The following is a 20239-nucleotide window of genomic DNA, read 5'->3' as shown; positions in this document are numbered from 1 at the left end:
GATAGCTGATACTTGCAGATTATCTATTTCTGATACATATTTGTTTAATGACCACACGAAATTTGGTTTAAAAATTCCCGCCCTCGACAGCTTATATTGCTTTAATTATTCAAAGAGTCAGGTTATATGGATCGGTAGGATGAGGTTTTATGTGGAAGAGATAGTGAATAGCACAAAGCTGATTTAGGGGAGTAAAACGTTACGCCGGTTTCGAGATACACCCGAGTTATTTCCCTTTGGAGAACTCTCGTATATTGTGAGGTGCGAAACAATTTGTTTACACGTGGGAATGGGACTAATATTCATCACTGCGTAAGTGAATGTACTCATTAAGTTTCTCATACACTGTTAGATCACCCGAATTCGACTGATACACAACCTAAGTAAGTTATAAGTATTTAGGGAGTAATTAAATACATAGAATTCTTATATCACGTTATTTCGTTGGTCATAAGTACCATATCTAAGACATTACTTGCAAATATGACATTGTTTTTATGTTTTCACGTTAGTAAAACATTTCTTTCGATAGTATATTGTATTTCCCACATTTACATATTAAAAGAGAAGCCGCTTTTAATACATTTCATCATCTTACTCGCTGACTGTAGGTCCATACTGTCCCACTTAGTCATTCAAAGTTCCACTAAATGCACCTCCTACACAGAAGAGTTCGAATCTCGAGACTGGCGTGATTTGGTACAAATGGTTAAACCAAACTATAATGAAAGTGTCTTGTCTATCCAAATTTTATTAAATCAATGGAAAAGAAATTTAACACCAGGACGAATAGCTGTTTTTAATTAGCAATCTCTAAATTGTAAAATAGTAGTCACTCAAGGATACATAGATGGAAATTTTGAAATGGGAGATATTGAAAACTTTGAAAAATTTCGTCGGTTAAAAATCTTACAAACTTCAGGTGCACCAAAGTGGGAGCATATTCTAGGAGAAAATGTAGATATTTACAAAATAATTAAATTAGGACCTATTTAAACTTATATTAAAAACATTGAGAGCTATAATAATCAATTCTGGGTGGATGTATTTAAATTCTGAAACAAAAATCTTGCATGTGTTTTGATAAAAACAATGCTACCAAAGAAATGTGTAAAAGTGTAATATGGTACAATGAGAATATACAAGTAGATAATAAACCTATTGTTTAACATCATGGGGTGAAAATTACATTTTTTTGGGGAAAATCATTGATAAATAAAGATGGATGTTTTTATCTATGTATAATCAATTGAAAAATATTTATGGTGGGGTGCATACTAACTTTTTAAGAATTTTAAGTGTAATACAAGCAGTTAAGAAACATTGAAAACATGTTGCTCGGGATCATTTGAACGAAGAGGATGAACCTGTTATGTCATCACGTATTCTACCACTTGCCTTCGCTAATAGTCGAAATAAGAAAATATACAAGATATTGAATTACAGAAGTGAAACACAAACAGGTCAAAAGAAAAGGAACGAAAAATTCCAATTACAGATTTTATATATATATATATATATATATATATATATATATATATATATATATATATATATATATATATAAGCACTGAAAAGGCCACGACATTTCACTGCTTCTAGTCCCAAGTCATGTGGTATGTTGGTGTACAGACTGGTAACATCAAAAGATGTTTGATGCAAATTTTGCACAATATATTCAACATAATTGGAAAAGATACTTCGATGATATTTTCATTTTTTGGAATAAAACTACAGATGATTTACAAAAATTCCGTGCTGAAATCAATCAATTACATCAATCAATTCAATTTATTATGGATGTGAGTGATAAAGAACTACCGTTTTTGGATCTCCGAATCATTAAGGATGATACCAATATAATCACGGATCTTTATTGCAAAGAAACAGATTCACATCAATATTTGGATTTCCATTCATGCCACCCTTCCCATACTAAACGTAACATTCCATACAACATGGCTAGACGGATATGTACAATAATTATGGATACTTCATTACGGTCAAAAAGACTGGAGGAATTGAAAGTATACCTTCGGCGACAACATTATCCGGAAAACCTCATTAATGACGGAATTACCAAAGCACGGAACACACCTATATCCATCTTAAGAAACTCCCGACACGAAGAAAACGATGTAAACAACGATATTCCTTTTGTAATTACGCATAACCCTCGCAACCACAATATTTTTGGAACAGCTAGAAGATTTTTTCCTATATTAGAACAATCCCAAAATCTCAAAAACCTGATAAAAGAATCTCAAATGAAAAACAGCAGAAGACAGGCTCCTAATCTGAAGAGAATTCTAACGCGTGCCCGATTTACTACGGAAAATTCCAAATCCGTGCAAAAATGTGGTGATTCACGTTGCGGTACATGCAATCATCTAGAGGAAGGCAGAGAAAAAATTCTTAAATGCGGCAAAAAATTAACACCAAATTCTAACATGACATGCAAATCCGAAAATGTAATATATTGTATGACCTGCCCTACCTGTAATGAAAACTATATCGGACAAACCAACAAACTGAACGCCCGTGTGCGCGTCCACAAGCAGCAAATTCGTGATCCAAGTATAAGAAATTCGCCATGTTCCGAACATTTTGCCAATTGTGATCATGGAGATTTCAACATATTTCCATTTTATAAAATGTATAATGACTGCGAAATTTCCAGAGTTACAAAGGAGGAATACTTTATAAAATTGTTTAATCCCAAACTTAATAGAAAATAACTGTGTAAAATTGAAACTACATTGAACTGAAATCTGTAATTGATTTCCAAGTTTTGTCTAATATTGTGTGTATTATACCGCTACCAGTGTAATTTATTATGACGTCACAAAGGACAATTACTTACGTCGTGATATGTTGACGTTACCTAGCAATATTATTTGATTTTATAACTGTCTGAAGAGGCATTAAAGCCGAAAGCGCTAACAGTGAAATGTTATTCGAATTTTGTGTTTCTTGACTTTTATTATTGGATATATATATATATATATATATATATATATATATATATATATATATATATCACACGTACATACATATGCATTATATATAGAAAGTGCTATTATTTTATTAAATATCAAACATGTGTAGTCGTACTGTGTGATACTGTCGATAAAGTCATATAATTAACTAGATAAAGACTATGGTTTGTCAAATGCCACAATATTATACAAATTCTAATTCATATGCAAAAATCTTGATTTATATTCTACAGTCTTGATATTTATATGCGAAAATCTTGATTTGTATTCGATAGTCTTGATATTCATATACAAAAATCTTAATATATATTCAATAATCTTGATATATATATTATAGGCAGTATTTTATGTACATGTATACTCAAGTATCTTGATATTTATATGCGAAAACTTTGATTTATATGCGATAAATCTTGATTTTTATTCGATAATCTTGTTATCTGTATTAGATGAATTTTGATTTATAATCGATAATCTTTTTCAATTTATCAAATAACAAGATTATCAAATACAAACCAAGATTTATCGAAGATAAATAACAAGATTATCGAATATAAATCAAGATTTATCACATATAAATAAAAACTTTTGGATATAAATATTAAGATCATCAAATATACATCAAGATTTGTATAATATTGTAATGCTTTACACGCCATAAAAGACCTTCAAATAAATAAAGACAAAGTTGATAAATGTGAAAATCGAAGGGGTCTACCTCTTTCTAATCAAAGTAATATGTATATTTATGAAAATCTTCCCCTGAAAACTTTAATGAATGTGTGTTACAGAAAGTACTGACAGACAGACGGACAAAGTTATTACTATAGGGCACCCACCATATGGCAGGACCCTAATAAATGATGAAGCAGCCATGAGTTATATGTTACAAAATGTTTTGATACACCTTGTTCCCCTACACCTCTGAAATCAATTTCCATACTCACACATTTAGTTTCAGAAAGAGGATTTATATTCTGAATGAGCAGATTCCTACACATTGTATATATGTGTTATCCTGTTCCCTTCAATGTATGGCATATATGTGATCAGTATTCACAGTTTATTTGTGAACAAAATCAGCCAGTTTCTCAAGTGCAACAACTCTCCTTTCTTCTAAAGCCAACAGCTTTTTCTCATCCTCCATCCTCTCGGCATGCATTTGATGCAAGTCCTCTTTAAATGATGCCACCCAGCTTAGATCCTTTGATATGCTGACAACTTTAGTCTTCTTCTTCTATGGGAAAGGTGTTGCTGATGATGATGGCTGAATGGAGGAATCCACAGGCACAGGATTTACAGCGGGATCACCATGCAGCAACTCCCTCATCTTTCATTGATAATTGTGTACCTGAAATTCAGCAGCCTCAAATAAAACTATGTAAATATAGCCACACAGGTTATTCATTAACAAACTCTTCTTTTATAAAGACTGGTAGATTTAAAAGGGAACACACTTCCCTAAATTTGTCAAAAATGTAAGTGTAAATGTGTTCCATGTATTTTCTGGGAAAACCTCAATTATGATTGATGATTAGTTTTTGACATTTATTCATACATATTGATCTAAAGAAAAGAAGTTACAATTATTTCTTGCAGTAGTGGTGAGTTTTAAACAATAGATCCTCAAACGAAAAAATAAACAACACACATAATATTAGCATTTGGAATACATGGGTTTGAAAAATAACATAATGATTTTCTAATAGATGAATAAAAGCTGAAACTAACATAGATTTTGACAATAATTCAAGAAACAATTTAAAATCATTGAGTGAATACACTTGAAGCAGTCTTTCATTAATTTAATTATAACACTATTAGAGAGACATTGGGGATCTCACTGATATATTATGCACTACTTCGGATCAAATATATATTAGTAGTGGGATTTGAACCCACAGATCCTCATAACAGAAAATTAGCAACGATTAAGGGTATATGGATAAAGAATAAAAAATTAGGATAACAAAATCAAAACAGTTACTATCACAAAGGCATATAAATTACAGATCATTATTGCATTATTAGTCAGACAATGAGGATCTCCCTATAGTACTCACTACTCTGGATCATATACATAAGTAGTGGTGGGATTTGAACCCACAGATCCTCATAACAGACAGTTATTGACATACAAGGATAGTGGGGAAAAGAAGAAATTGGGATATCGAAACATTCAGACATGTACAATATCAACAACTAAAAAATTTCTCAGTCCCCATCAAACATGTTTTCCTTTTGACATGCTGAACAGATGAAAAATATGAACAGTCAGGTAACAATGCCCTCAAGCTTTTGGAAGATTTTTTGCCCATCAATATATATATATATATATATATATATATATATATATATATATATATATATATATGTGTGTGTGTGTGTGTGTGTGTGTGTGTGTGTGTGTGTGTGTATGTGTGTGTGTGTGTGTGTGTGTGCTCACGTCACGTTATTTGATTCGCTAGTTACTTATAATCCATGAATCATGGGAATCAAATAACATGAGTATATACCGACGCAAATCATCTAATTTCCATTGATATAACGGGCGGAACATTGTGAATCAAATGACATGGGTATATATACAGAGGCATTTATTCCGTAAATGTTACTTTATCATTTATATTGCACAACCAAAATAACAATCAGCTTTATCATTTATATAAAATTATGCTATAGCATTTATTCCGTAATTGTTTTATCATTTACATGAGTGAGGGAGAGGGTGTTATTTACTTTATCATTTTTGCTTTTAAAAACGGAATAGCATTGTTAAAATAAAACATTGCATGTTAAATATACAATTATTAGTAAGAAGTTAGCCCACAGAATGGCTATTTATACATTTTATAATTATACATTAAACGGGTAAACTATTAATTACGACATTATTTGAATTAATCTCAAAACAGCGTGTTTAACATGCTAGAGGATAGTTGATGTTAACGTCTACAACGTCAAATTATTTGATTCGACACAATCTAATGGTTTTTGAATTGTGATCTGCACGTCGTTAGGAAGTGGGAGCACGGCGTTGTTTTGACACAGTCTAATGATTTTACGAGTTCAATGAAAAATAATTTTATAATTCATTTTTTTGTTAAGAAATACAATATTCTATTATTTATAATTAAAAGTTCAATTATTTTGTATCTTTAACATTCTTGTAAATCTACCAGTTGTTAGATACTAGGAGCAAAGTTATGTTGTTACAAGGTGAAGGTCAGTTGATGCGAGTGTGTATTGAATTTGAGGACCAGAACAGAATGATATGCCGTACCCTTACCAGTGCTTAGCTTTGATATATCTATTTTTCGCAGTTGATCTCTCTCCAAGTGGTGTTTGAAAAGGTGACTGGGTGTTTTTTTTTAAAGTAAAGTTCTTGCTGCAACAATTTTTTGATCCACGTCTTTTTTGTATACCTTCCTTCGACAAATTGAAAGTATTCAGTCTAAATCCTTTCTACCGACAACTAGTACACCCTTACATCGCACCAAGCACCTTAATGTAATCTTATTTACACCCCCGTTAACGTGATAATTGGTTCTTGTCGATTGAATCTGATCTGTTTATGAAATGGCTAATAGATGTTTTCAAACCCGAGGGCGCATATAACGTCACACATAATGGTGTATAAAATAGCGATAGTAAATTCAGTACGGCCAACGCGGATCCCGTATTTTCCGACCCCTCCCGCGGGATGGAGCTACCGCGATATATATCAGTTAACCCTGCAGATCCCGCGCTTCCCCCGTGGTTCCGCTGTCCTCTCCGCGGTCTCACCTCTAGATAATTAATGCCATCAACAAACGCGAGTTATCTCCCGTTAAAGTAAAACAATATACTGATCATCAACTGAAAACAGATCGTTTTTTCATCAATTCTATAAATATATCAATTGCCATATACATGTGCATGTATCGCTGGTAAAAACACATTTTAAAAAAAATTCTCACCTTAGCTCTGTTGAACCATACATTCAATATAAGGGTAGATTACCATATACCAATGTCGTAAGATGACAATATACAAGTGCATATATATATACGCTTTTCAATGATTATCATATATGCTAGGCTACATCAAATCGATTCTCTGGTTCTTAGACCCCCCCCCCCAAATCGACCGCTGACACGAGTTTATTGCCACCTGAAAAAAAAATCGCCGCCGCCCGTGTTTGATCCGTGAAAATAAAATTCGTGTTTTGGCGCCAAAATCGTAAAGCGCCTTGCTGAATAAGACGTGCTGCTTAGTTGATGTAAACAATATGGCGACAGAAACAGTTCTTGTCAGCATTGATATTATTTTAACGCAAAACTGATTGTCCCATGGACAATTCTACCGGTAGACTCGTCTTTGACAGTTGATACGGTTTGCAAGAAACTTCTGGACGATGAATTTAAAGAAATTGAAACCGTGAAGGAATAAATTGATGAAAGCAAAGCCGAGTTGAAGTGTTTTCGTAGGTCGACACAAAACGGCTGATAGCGATGAGGTTTTTTCAACAGTGAAAATTTCCAAAGTGGTTGAACTTTTTGGGAGATATTTAAAAGTAATTTGCCCTCGTCAGATGAACCTTTGACACAGAAGAAACCAGCGTTTGCCGTTTTGCTGGAGGCCCGAGAAAAACTGAAACTACCTAAAAGACCAAATGAAAATAATAAACGAGATGTTTTGACAAAGTTGTTTATTGACTGGCTGAGTTAGAGCTAGGAATTTCAAAAACAGACTATTTTGTATTTACTTTATTTGCATAAAGATCTACAATATAAAAGCATGACATACATATAAAACAAGACAAAAAAACAGAATGAAAAGAAGCTATACGTTGTTGAATACCATTTGTAAAACCTTAACTTTCTTCACAACACACACACACAAAAAAAAAAACACGGACAAAAAATCCTTACCCATTTGTGACATGGAGATAAACTGAAAAACTAAACCCCCTATCTACCTACCTGCCCATTTTTTGAAGAAAAAAAATTGTCTGAGAACCAGATAATCGATTTGGTGTGGCCTTAGTCGGATTGTGGGGTGGATTCCCTTATTCTATATGACAAATTGACGATAACAGTAAGTGATCTACCCATTCATTCCATAAAGAATACAATATAACTTTTACTGGATCATTGGATACATCTCTAAACAAGAGGTCCATGGGCCACATCGCTCACCTGAGTCACCTTGGTCCATATCAGAAGATTTTTCATATCTATTTGCATGTAAAACCGTAGTCCCTATTATGGCCCCAAACCTACCCCTGGAGGCCATGGTTTTTGCAAACTTGAATCTACACTATGTCAGAAAGCTTTCATGTAAATGTGAACTTCTTTGGCCCAATGGTTCTTGAGAAGAAGATTTTTAAAGATTTTCCCTATATATTTGTATGTAAAACTTTGATCCCCTATTGTGGCCCCATCCTACCCTAGGGGGCCATGATTTTAACAAACCTGAATCTGCACTATATCAGAAAGCTTTCATATAAATCTCAGCTTTTCTGGCTTAGTGGTTCTGGGAAGAAGATTTTTAAAGATTTTTCCTATATATTTGTATGTAAAACTTCGACCCCCTATTGTGGCCCCATCCGACCCCCGGGGAACATGATCTTAACAATTTATAATCTGCACTATATCAGGAAGCTTTCAAATAAATCTCAGCTTTTCTGGCTCAGTGGTTCTTGAGAAGAAGATTTTAAAAGATTTTTCCTATAAATTTGTATGTAAAACTTTGATGTCCCCCTTAAGGCCCCATCCAATCCCCGGGGTCCATGATTTTAACAAACTTGAATCTGCACTATATCAAAAAAAGGAAAAAAAAAGAAAAAAGAAAAACGAAAAAAACAACAACAAAAAAACAAAAAAACCCAACAAACTTTGACCCCCTATTGTGGCCCCATCCGATCCCCGGGGGCCATGATTTTAACAATTTATAATCTGTACTATATCAGGAAGCTTTCATATTAATCTCAGCTTTTCTGGCTCAGTGGTTCTTGAGAAGAAAATTTTTAAAGATTTTTCCTATATATTTGTATGTAAAACTTTGACCCCCTATTGTGGCCCCATCCTACCCCCGGGGGCCATGATTTTAACAAACCTGAATCTTCACTATATCAGAAAGCTTTCATATAAATCTCAGCTTTTCTGGCTTAGTGGTTCTGGGAAGAAGATTTTTTAAAGATTTTTCCTATATATTTGTATGTAAAACTTCGACCCCCTATTGTGGCCCCATCCGATCCCCGGGGGCCATGATTTTAACCATTTATAATCTGTACTATATCAGGAAGCTTTCATATTAATCTCAGCTTTTCTGGCTCAGTGGTTCTTGGGAAGAAGATTTTTAAAGATTTTTCCTATATATTTGTATGTAAAACTTTGACCCCCTATTGTGGCCCCATCCGACCCCCGGGGGCCATGATTTTAACAATTTAGAATCTGTACTATATTAGGAAGCTTTCATATAAATCTCAGCTTTTCTGGCTCAGTGGTTCTTGGGAAGAAGATTTTTAAAAAAAAATCCTATATATTTGTATGTAAAACTTTGACCCCGTATTGTGGCCCCATCCTACCCCAGGGCGCCATGATTTTAACAATTTAGAATCTGCATTATATAAGGAAGCTTTCATATTAATCTCAGCTTTTCTGGCTTAGTGGTTCTTGAGAAGAAGATTTTTAAAGATTTTCCCTATATATTTGTATGTAAAACTTTGATCCCCTATTGTGGCCCCATCCGACCCCCGGGGGCCATGATTTTAACAATTTAGAATCTGCATTATATAAGAAAGCTTTCATATAAATCTCAGCTTTTCTGGCTCAGTGGTTCTTGAGAAGAAGATTTTTAAAGCTTTTCCCTATTTATTTGTATGTAAAACTTTGATCCCCTATTGTGGCCCCATCCGACCTCCGGGGCCATGGTTTTAACAATTTAGAATCTACATTACCTAATAAAGCTTATCTATAAATTTCATCTTTTCTGGCCCAGTGGTTCTTGAGAAGAAGATTTTTTAATGACTCTACCCTATTTTTACCTTTTCTTGATTATCTCCCCTTGGAAGATGGCCTGGTCCTTTATTTTAACAATTTAGAATTCCCTTTACCTAAGGATGCTTTGTGCCAACTTTGGTTGAAATTGGCCCAGTGGTTGTTGAGAAGAAGTTGAAAATGTGAAAAGTTTACAGACAGACAGACGGACAGACGGACGGACGCCGGAATACAGGTGATCAGAAAAGCTCACTTGAGCTTTCAGCTCAGGTGAGCTAAAAAGTTGTCAAGTTTTGGAACACTTTATTGTACAGTAACCCATATTCATTCGTCCCATTGCTAATACGGAATAAATGGAACTGATTCAATAAAAAAAACCTTTCCAACAAAAGGTTATTTCCTGCTTTACATCCTGTTATTTCGATAAACACGTGTGATTTATGATGTCAACTATGTCTGTTTTCTTTATTTTGTCCTACATATAGTAACCCTTTACTTGATAAGGTTAGCTTGTAATGTGACACACAATGTTTAACCCTTTCTATGAAGAAAAATCAGAAAACAGTATAAATACTGGACTCGTTGTGGTGATTTTAGATTCGTCAGGAGCAGCAGACAAGTTGGTGATTTTCATCTCAGATGAGAAGACTTCTGCACTTTACAAAACTGAATACAGTGGTTGCTATGGAAACACAAAAACTTCGATTTCCATAGCAACCAATGATGCACAATGTGTTTACTCTGTATGTTTTCATATATCCTTATCATGAAGTGTTATTGAAAGTTTCATGAAAATCCAAGATTATCAGTGTGCCACCTTCTGCATGATTCTTGCATGGACTGCTACTTAAAACATTCTATTTGTCTGAATAACTGAAAAAGGAAATGCACTTTTATTCGATTATTAATCATTGCTCGTTTTTTCACAGCACTATTAAAAAGTTGTGGTTTTGGTTTTCGAACAATATTTGAAACTAATTGGACACGCATTTCTGCAACAAACGACACATGAACTATCTTTATTGAACATATCTATAACTGCAAACGAACAATTTAACTTTATGACAAACGGGATGAATTCAGCCTCTCCATCGTCAATATTCCAATATTTATGTAGCAATTTTCAATTAATCACCTAGATATGGGGTTTATCTTCCTCCATTGATTCCATAGATGATAAAAGTTTTGCGTACCATCAATGTTCAAATCGAAACGAGCTACTGACATAAAACTCGATTTGCAGTCAACAAATTGCAAATTTTATGATTGTTATAATGATCTTACTTATACCCATGTATATATAACCTATAGTTCGATCAAATACTATCCAACCCGCATTGTCAGGCCTTTATCGAATTTGACTATGGATCAGTAGAGAGGATGTTACCGATGAGAAGAAGATGCATACTTCTCTTAGGCACCTCGTCCCTTCCCTTATATTTCCAGAGGTCCTTGTTTGCATGTAAAACTTATACGGTACCAATTTTGATGCACCAGATGCGCATTTCGACAAATAATGTCTCTTTAGTGATGCTCAACCGAGATGTTTCAAATCCGAAATAACAATGAAGTTTTAGAACTATTATAGCCGAAAAACAGCGTGCCAAAAAAGTGGAGTCAAATTCGTCTAAGGATAAGAGCTATGCATGAGGGAGATAATCCTTAATTTTGAAATGAATTTCTAAATTTTATAATAGCAATTAAATATACATTCGTATTTTCAAGCTAGTACCGAAGTACTTAGCTACTGGGCTGTAGAGACCCTCGGGGACTAAAAGTCCACCAACAGAGGCCTCGACCTAGGGGTCATAATGTAAAACTTATACGATACCAATTTTGATGCACCAGATGCGCATTTCGACAAATAATGTCTCTTCAGTGATGCTCAACCGAAATGTTTGAAATCCGAAATAACAATGAAGTTTTAGAGCTATTATAACCGCATGTTTGTTCTCTTAATTTTGTATTGTTTATTGAGTTAATGTGTTTAATCTCTGCTCGTTGTGTTTAGTTTTACATGTAGAATACGGGTATCCCCAGAATCGCTCTTATGTTTATACTATTAATCATAAAATTGCTTTAAAATGTATATTATGTATAGATTGGGTAACGGAACTGATTTCTCCCTCTTTCCTTCGTTCTTCATTCTCTTCCTCTCTCGCTCCTTCTAAATTCGAGATATACTTGTTTAATACTTCATTGCAATATTACAACTTTATAAAACACAGTATGATTTTAACTTCTCCATTGGAAACTTCACACGATTTCATTATGATCTGCATTTGGTGTTCTTATTTCTCACATGATTTAAGACCCGAGAGCAATTTCTGTGTATGATAAAGATTTGAATTGAACTAACCTAGTGACAAATGAATTGCAGAATTCAACATTTCGCAAACTCAACCGTCGTTCTGATGATTTAATCAAGAAATAAACTTGTCATTAGACCAATTGTTGTCTGACATGCTTTGTTACATTTTTACTTTGCTCTTTACATATTGCTTTGATACGAAATATTCTATGGAACTTGATCAAGATATAGGTCTCACGGCGAGTGGGGATAGTCAAGATGGGATCCTTACTCCTGCTAAACACAGAATCAAACATCTGATGTATCAGTGTTCGTATTTTTGTAATGTAAAATTTATACGGTACCAATTTTGATGCACCAGATGCACTTTTCGACAAATAATGTCTCTTCAGTGATGCTCAACCGAAATGTTTGAAGTCGAAATAACAATGAAGTTTTAGAGCTATTACAGCCAAACACAGCGTGCCAAAAAAAGTGTTAACTCTTAAATTTGAAATCTTTATAACATTTACCATTGCTTGTTATTTTAAATTTTCCATTATTCTATCACGCATGGATATCATTGCGGTGTTCGCAACCGATCCTGATTATAGAAACTATCAAACGTGGTGTGATTGGCACTTAAACTCTCTGATTGATCTTTTAATCATTTTGCCAATTTGCATTCAACATGTTACATTTTGATTTTCACAGAAAATGCGAATGTACATCAATTTCCTTTTCCCCATCTGCCTACTCGCGGGTTGAAGATTTGGTCAAAAAATAATTGCATCATATCATGGTGGATTTGTTCCACGTTTTGGCGGTAGATTCTATCCACATTCTATATATGATGGTGAATATCTTGGACAATATGGCGGGAAATTGGGCGGTGCATTTGGCAGCAGCAATTATGTTCATGGAGGATAAACTGTTCAAGTTCATGTTGTAGCATATATATATTGACTTTGAGGTAAAAGATCGGAAATAGATTGGTTGATTTTGTGCTTCATTCTGGATTTACTTACTACGTGTTTTAATTTTTTGATCACAATGTTTTCGTTACTTTACAGGTGTATTAAATGTGGACGGATACAAACACTATGGTGGACATAGGAATCGTATTTCAAATGGAATATTATCAATAAATGATTTATCTGTAGAGTGTATATAACTTGTTTTATCTTACATTCAATGCATATCCTATAGTTTGAAGAAAAAGTGATTATAGACCAAACAGTGCTACTGTTGAAGTGTCCGGTTCCAAAAGGACATTCCATGGAATTTCGCTGGCTTTAATTAGAGTACAAGTATTTCTATACAATAGGATACATAAAAGCTGTCTTTCATTTAGATATACAGCTGGGGAAATATCTCCAAAACTATTCTGGTTAAATTTACTATCCACTGAGTAACTAACAAATGGTCAACTTTCTTTTGCTCAGAGTACATTTGTTGGAAAAATTGATAAACCCCTGGTGAATTTTTTAAACAGTTGTTAGTATCCTTTAGTACATTCCACTTTGACCGCCAGCTAATTATGACTTCTAAAAATAGAAGCGAGAACTTTTCAAGCGATGACGATTTTTTTATCACTGAACAAGCCGAAAATCACTTATTATCCAATGAAAACAAATTCCGTCAATAATGCTAATGAAAGTCCTGTTCCTTTTAGCATACTAGTAAACCATTTCTACAGACTCAATCACAACAATAAAATGAAATGGACAAATGAAGTTAGTAACGGGAAAAGATTCAAATGTTAGAACTGCAGTCATTTTATAATGATTTTCAAAAGGACAATGAGTATATCATTGTATATGCTTAAAGGTTAGAAGATACCTTGTCAAAAGCTATAACTTTTGGTCACATTGATGCAGTAGCGAAAGATGGAATCCTTAGGAGTACATTTTGGACTGGTTTGAAAAGTCTTTTTTTAAAAACAATTTCATCATTTCTTAAAAAGTATACATACTATTTGGGATAAAATATCCTCAAATACTTCTTCTTAATTCTCACCAATGTTGCCAGGGGCCCATTGGATTGAATGTATTTTATCATAATTGTTATTTTATATAAAGCATATATATAATTGATATGAAGATACATAATATCACTATATGTATAATAACAAATATTTTTCGAAGTCATAAACATATTATATACAACGTCGATGTAGATATATCAACAGTAGAATAACATAGACATTACTGAAGGAATAATATATAAAAATGTAGTTCTAAGTTGACCATATAGTTATAATGATACATATCTAAGGATAGTAAATACTGGTCTCTTCACAGCAGTCAAGTTACATTAATTTATAAAGATGTTAAAAAATGAACGCTGTTTTGCATTTATATACTTCAATACTGATGTTTAGAAACATAATGATTTTTTAACATGATTATACATATTAAAAGTCGTTTCACTCAAAGAATCTAATCTACATAAAATTTTATGTTTGTATATTATGTAGGCTATTTAAGTAATAAGTAAATTTAAGGATTTGGTTTCATCATTTTGTTCTAGAAAAAATCCAACAACAATGTGTTTCCATTGAACTTTGAAGGCTAGATAAGTCATCAACAGAAAATAAAGCAAGGACGAGGCCAAAGTTATAACAATAGGAGTAGAGATCATAGTAGAGGCAAAGGTCGAGGCCAAAATTATGCTATCAAAACAGAACAAGCAGACTCTCAGTTAAAAGAGTAACCTCTTCTATTACAGGGCGAATGGTGGTGGAACGAGAAAATAGTAAAAGCCCTACTAAAAATTCTTCATATCTATTATCAAGGATGGTAGGTGAACCGAATGAGAGCAAACTATATATTAACGGAGTTGAAGCCGAAGTCTTGATTGATACCGGTTCAATGATTACTTGCATGTCAGGGCAATTTTATAATTTGTTTGAAAATAAGCCTGTTTTGTGTGATATTGAAGATTTTGAATTGAAGGTCTATACTGCTGAGGGTAGCGCATTACCATTTTCAGGTTATGTAGAGGTAGAGCTTAAGATCCCTTTTCTATCTTCTAAACCAATTTATACACCCGTATTGGTCTCAAAAGGAATATAATATAGTAGTAAGGTCCCTATAAGTGTGGGCACTAATATTATCAAAATATGCAAAGAGTTTTCACAATATGAGGATTTAGAGGAACGCGGGTACGTTAAGGCAGGTTATGAAAATTTTTACTGGGATAAAATCCGCGAACAATGTGACATCATAATTGAAATAAGTATATCACTAAGTATATATTAAATTTCGATTTTATTTTTTATTTAAGTTTTAGTTATGCATAAAATAAACCATGCAGCTACTAAGATCCAACGACATTCGAAATGCTATACTGGTGTTGTGTAATTTCTGTCTGATCGTTATGAAAGTAAACTGATGACGTCATGACTATACATCAAGTGACGTTGACACATGTAAGGAATTTGTTTATGTGCGCCATGCAAGTATTGAAAAAATGTAGAGTATTTGAAATATATGACATGGGATATATGGAATATATATGTGAAGCGCTGAGAATTTATTGATATTAAGAAGGTATGTTGATATCATTCATTGACAACTTTGTTTAATGGAGAAAACATTCCATTTAGCATGTCGATCCGATTTTCCTCTGTCACAGACTGAAATAAAACTGCAAAAGTACCAGAGCAGCCCGCATACTTTTAGAGATTTTTTATACACCATTTGAAAGGTCATAAACTAATGTACACGGCAATTACTGATATAATCCACTGTTAAGAAAACTTTTAAAGAAAACTACATAGCATCATGCAAAATGTAAAACATGAGCTAGATGGTTTCGTGTTTAAATGTTCAATAATTATTTCTTATTGAAAGTGGTAGGATTCTATCAGTAATTTTGATATACTATGGGTATTTTAACGTCATTATCGCCAGTTAGACCAATATTTGAATCTTGGGATAATGTGTTACTTTTACATTTTTCTATTAAGGTACCTCCATGATCTATTTATAACAGACATGCAATGACGTCATACGGAAGCGCATGTTTGTCATAGTGTTATGTTCTCATGTAAACAACCAAAATAGTTTTTAAGAGTTAGTAGCTCCCTCTCTCTATGTAAGACAGATTTTAGAAATTATGCAGTTTACGTGCATAACTGAAGCTTGACCTGCCTTAACATACCCGCGAACCAGATGAATGGGAGGTAGCTTTTTCAAACTTAAGTGCTAGTGGGATTGCTGTCAAAACAACGAACATATGTTATATTACAATTGGACCACATGAGGTTAAAACCCTATCGGTGATAGTGAAATCAGTGAATGCCAATAATGTAGATACAGCTATTACAGAGCAAACAGATACAGTTCCAAACCAAAGTATTTTAGTTTGTCCCAGGGTTGTATCTATTAAAAATGGTAAAACCTCAAGAGTTCCCGTGCGAGTCTGCAATATGTCGGCTCAGGATATTGACATTCAACCAATGTCTGTAATATGTACATGTAAGTTAAATACCGCCAAAATTGTTGATACTTGGGAATCATCAAAGACAAATGCAAGTCAAACATCTTAAATGTCAATTTAGTAGAAGGAGGAGTCAAGGTTAATGAAACTAATTTGTCTAAGGATCAGTTAGAAAAGAGTTATGCTTTCTTGAATAGGTGGAAACATATTTTTTCGACGTCCTTTATTGACATTGGAAGAACCGATCTAGTAGAACATGAAATAAGGCTGTCAGATCATACACTGTTCAAAGAACCATACAGGAGAATACCACCTGCAATGTATGAAGAGGTAAGGCAACATCTTAAAGAAATGCTAGAGGCCGGAGCAATTAGATAATCTAAGAGTCCATAATGTTCAAATATGGTACTTGATAAAACAGCTGACGGTTCTTTCAGGTTTTGTATGAGACAATATATACTCTTTTGGGAAGTAAGTATTTTTCAAAGTTAGATCTTCAGTCTGGTTATCGGCAAGTTGAGATCATAGAGGAAGAGAAGCATAAACCAGCTTTTGCATTAGGTCCTTTAGGATTTTATGAATGTAATCGCATGGCTTTTGGATTAACCCATGCACCCGCTACGTTTCAGTGATTAATGGAGACCTGTATGGGTGAAATTAATATTAAAGAGTGTTTAATATTTTTGGATGACATTCTTATCTTTTCATCTACATTTGAAGAACAGTTACAGAGATTAGAGGGTGTATTCACTAGATTAGAAAAACACAATTCGAAATTAAAACCTTCCAAGTGCGAGTTTTTCAAACCCGAAGTAAAATATTTGGGACATGTTGTCAAAGAAAATGGTATTCAAACGGATTCTGAAAAGATATGGCTTTGAAAACCTGACTAGTCCCTAATAAATATTAAATCATTACATTCCTTTCTAGGATTTACTGGGTACTACAGGATGTTTGTCAAAGACTACGCAAGGTTAGTAAAACCCTTGAACAATATCTTGGTAGGACACCCAACAAATAAAAAGGCTAAATAGTCTAAGAGAAAGAACGTACCATGGATATAGGGTAAGGAAGAAGAACAGACATTCAATAGTTTGATAGAAAAACTTACTTCACCCCCAATATTAGCGTTTGCAGACTTTGCCAAACCTTTTATTGTCAATAAAGTTGCATCCAAAGATGATCTTGGTGCAGTTTTACATCAAAATCAAGGCGGTAAAGACCGAGTAATTGCGTATGCCAATAGAAGTTTGCGACCAAGCGAATGTAAGTACCATGGGTATGGGGTAAGGAAGAATAACAGATATTCAATAGTTTGATAGAAAAACTTACTTCACCCCCAATATTAGCGTTTACAGACTTTACCAAACCTTTTATTGTGAATAAAGATGCACCCAAAGTTGGTCTTATATCAAAATCAAGGCGGTAAAGACCGCGTAATTGCGTATGCCAATAGAAGTTTGCGACCAAGCAAATGTAATTACCCCGCCCAGAAGTAAGAATTTTTGTGTTTAAAATGGACATTGTGTGATAAATTCCATTAATATCTGTATGGAAATACTTTCTAAGTTTATTCAAATAATAACCCATTAACTTATGTTACAACCACAGTCCAACTAGATTCAATGTCGCATAGGTGGTTGGCATCCCTTTCTAATTACAATTTCAAATTGATTTACAAAACTGGTAAATGTAATAGAGATGCTGATGGGTTATCTCGCAGATCTACTGAAGTCTTTCCTTATGTTATCAAAGCTTTTACTTGTGCTGTTTTAGTCGAAACGGAGGAACTACCACTCACAGAATGTATTGTTTTATCCCAGAGTGCAGAACTTGAAAAGTTAAAGGATGATATATCACAAGATGATTTTCGAAACATATACTAGATAGAATAGCAAAGGAAGGATTATTCCATCAACATTGTTGAGTTTTAGATTTACTTTAAGACCAAATGGTAATTAATTACAGAAAGGAAATTATGAAGTTAGAGATTATTTGAAAAAGTGGAAGGATTTTGAAATAAGAAAAGGTATTCTTTAAAGAAACACTTTAGTAGAAGGCTCAAATGTTAGGCAGCTAGTCTTACCTTTCCAGTTCGGAGAAACAGCTTTCAAAGGAATGCATAATGATGCAGGTCATTAAGGTAGAATAAAACTTTATGGTTAGTGAAACAGCGATTTTATTGGAGTGGAATTGATAAGGAAATCAAAGATAGAGTTGAAACATTTGGTAGATGCAAGGTGAAGATAACGAACAGTGATCAATCTCATAACTCCTACAAGCAATACAAAATAGATAGTTGGGCAAACACGGACCCTTGGACACACCAGAGGTGGGATCAGGTGCCTAGGAGGAGTAAGCATCCCCTGTCGACCGGTCACACCCGCCGTGAGCCCTATATCCTGATCAGGTAAACGGAGTTATCCGCAGTCAAAATCAGTGTGCCAAGAACGGCTTAACAATCGGAATGAAACACGTCAGACAGCATTTGACCCAATGCGAGGTTGTATTGATGAACTAGATCGTTATAACGACCATAGAATTTGCGAAATGCTGACTTCAATCGAGACTGTTGAAATCCCTGTACCATCAACTTGTTTGTCAGTAGCTTATCTCGATTTAAAAACTGACTATACCCAGAACAAGCTTTTGCATATCGAATCAGTTGAGATATATAAACTGAAATCATCCCGTTTGTCATACAGTTGAGTTGTCAGTTTGCCGTTAATGTCTACTTTCAATAAAATACTAAGTATGAAGCAGAAGTGGTCGACTCTGTGGTGTCCTTTATTTCGAGGTCACAGGGATATATCAAATCGACATATGAATGAAAGCTATCATTGTTAATAGACAAAACGTCATCGATATATCTAAAAGTCGAATTGAAGGTCACAGCGAGATATTTTTTCTTCCCACGTAGAAGTTTTTGAATAAATTTTGCTTCATGTGAATATAAAAACAGGTCAGCTAACAAAGGAGCACAATTCGTGTCCATGGGAATTCCAACAGACTGTTGGAAGACCTGATCACCAAAGACCACGAATATATTGTCAATGAGGAACTCTAGCATATTTTTTATTTCAACTTCAGAGTACTTGTGCGTGGAATCAGAGTGGCGTTCGGAGAAAAACATCAGATATACCTAAAGCTAATCTGGTAAACATTCAAAGTACAAAACCATTAGGTGGTTTTGAAATGTTTTAGTCATTACTGACCATTTTACTAGATTTTCTATGGGAATTCCTACTCGCAACCAACTTGCTAACACAACAGCAAAAGCTCTATTCGAAAATTTCATTTGTCATTATAGTTTTCCTGAGAAACTACATTCCGATCAAGGTAGACAATTTGAAAGTAATCATCAGAGAATTATGTAAAATTGCTGGCGTCAGTAAGAGTCGAGCTACACCTTATGATCCAATGGGTAATGGTCTTGTAGAATTGATAAAAATGTTGAGAGCTTTAGAAAATTACAAAAAGGAAGACTGGAAATCATATATACTTTCTTTAGTACATGCGTA

Source organism: Ostrea edulis, chromosome 7 (genome assembly GCF_947568905.1).
Source record: "Ostrea edulis chromosome 7, xbOstEdul1.1, whole genome shotgun sequence".
Lineage (NCBI taxonomy): Eukaryota > Metazoa > Mollusca > Bivalvia > Ostreida > Ostreidae > Ostrea > Ostrea edulis.
This window is presented reverse-complemented; position numbering follows the sequence as displayed.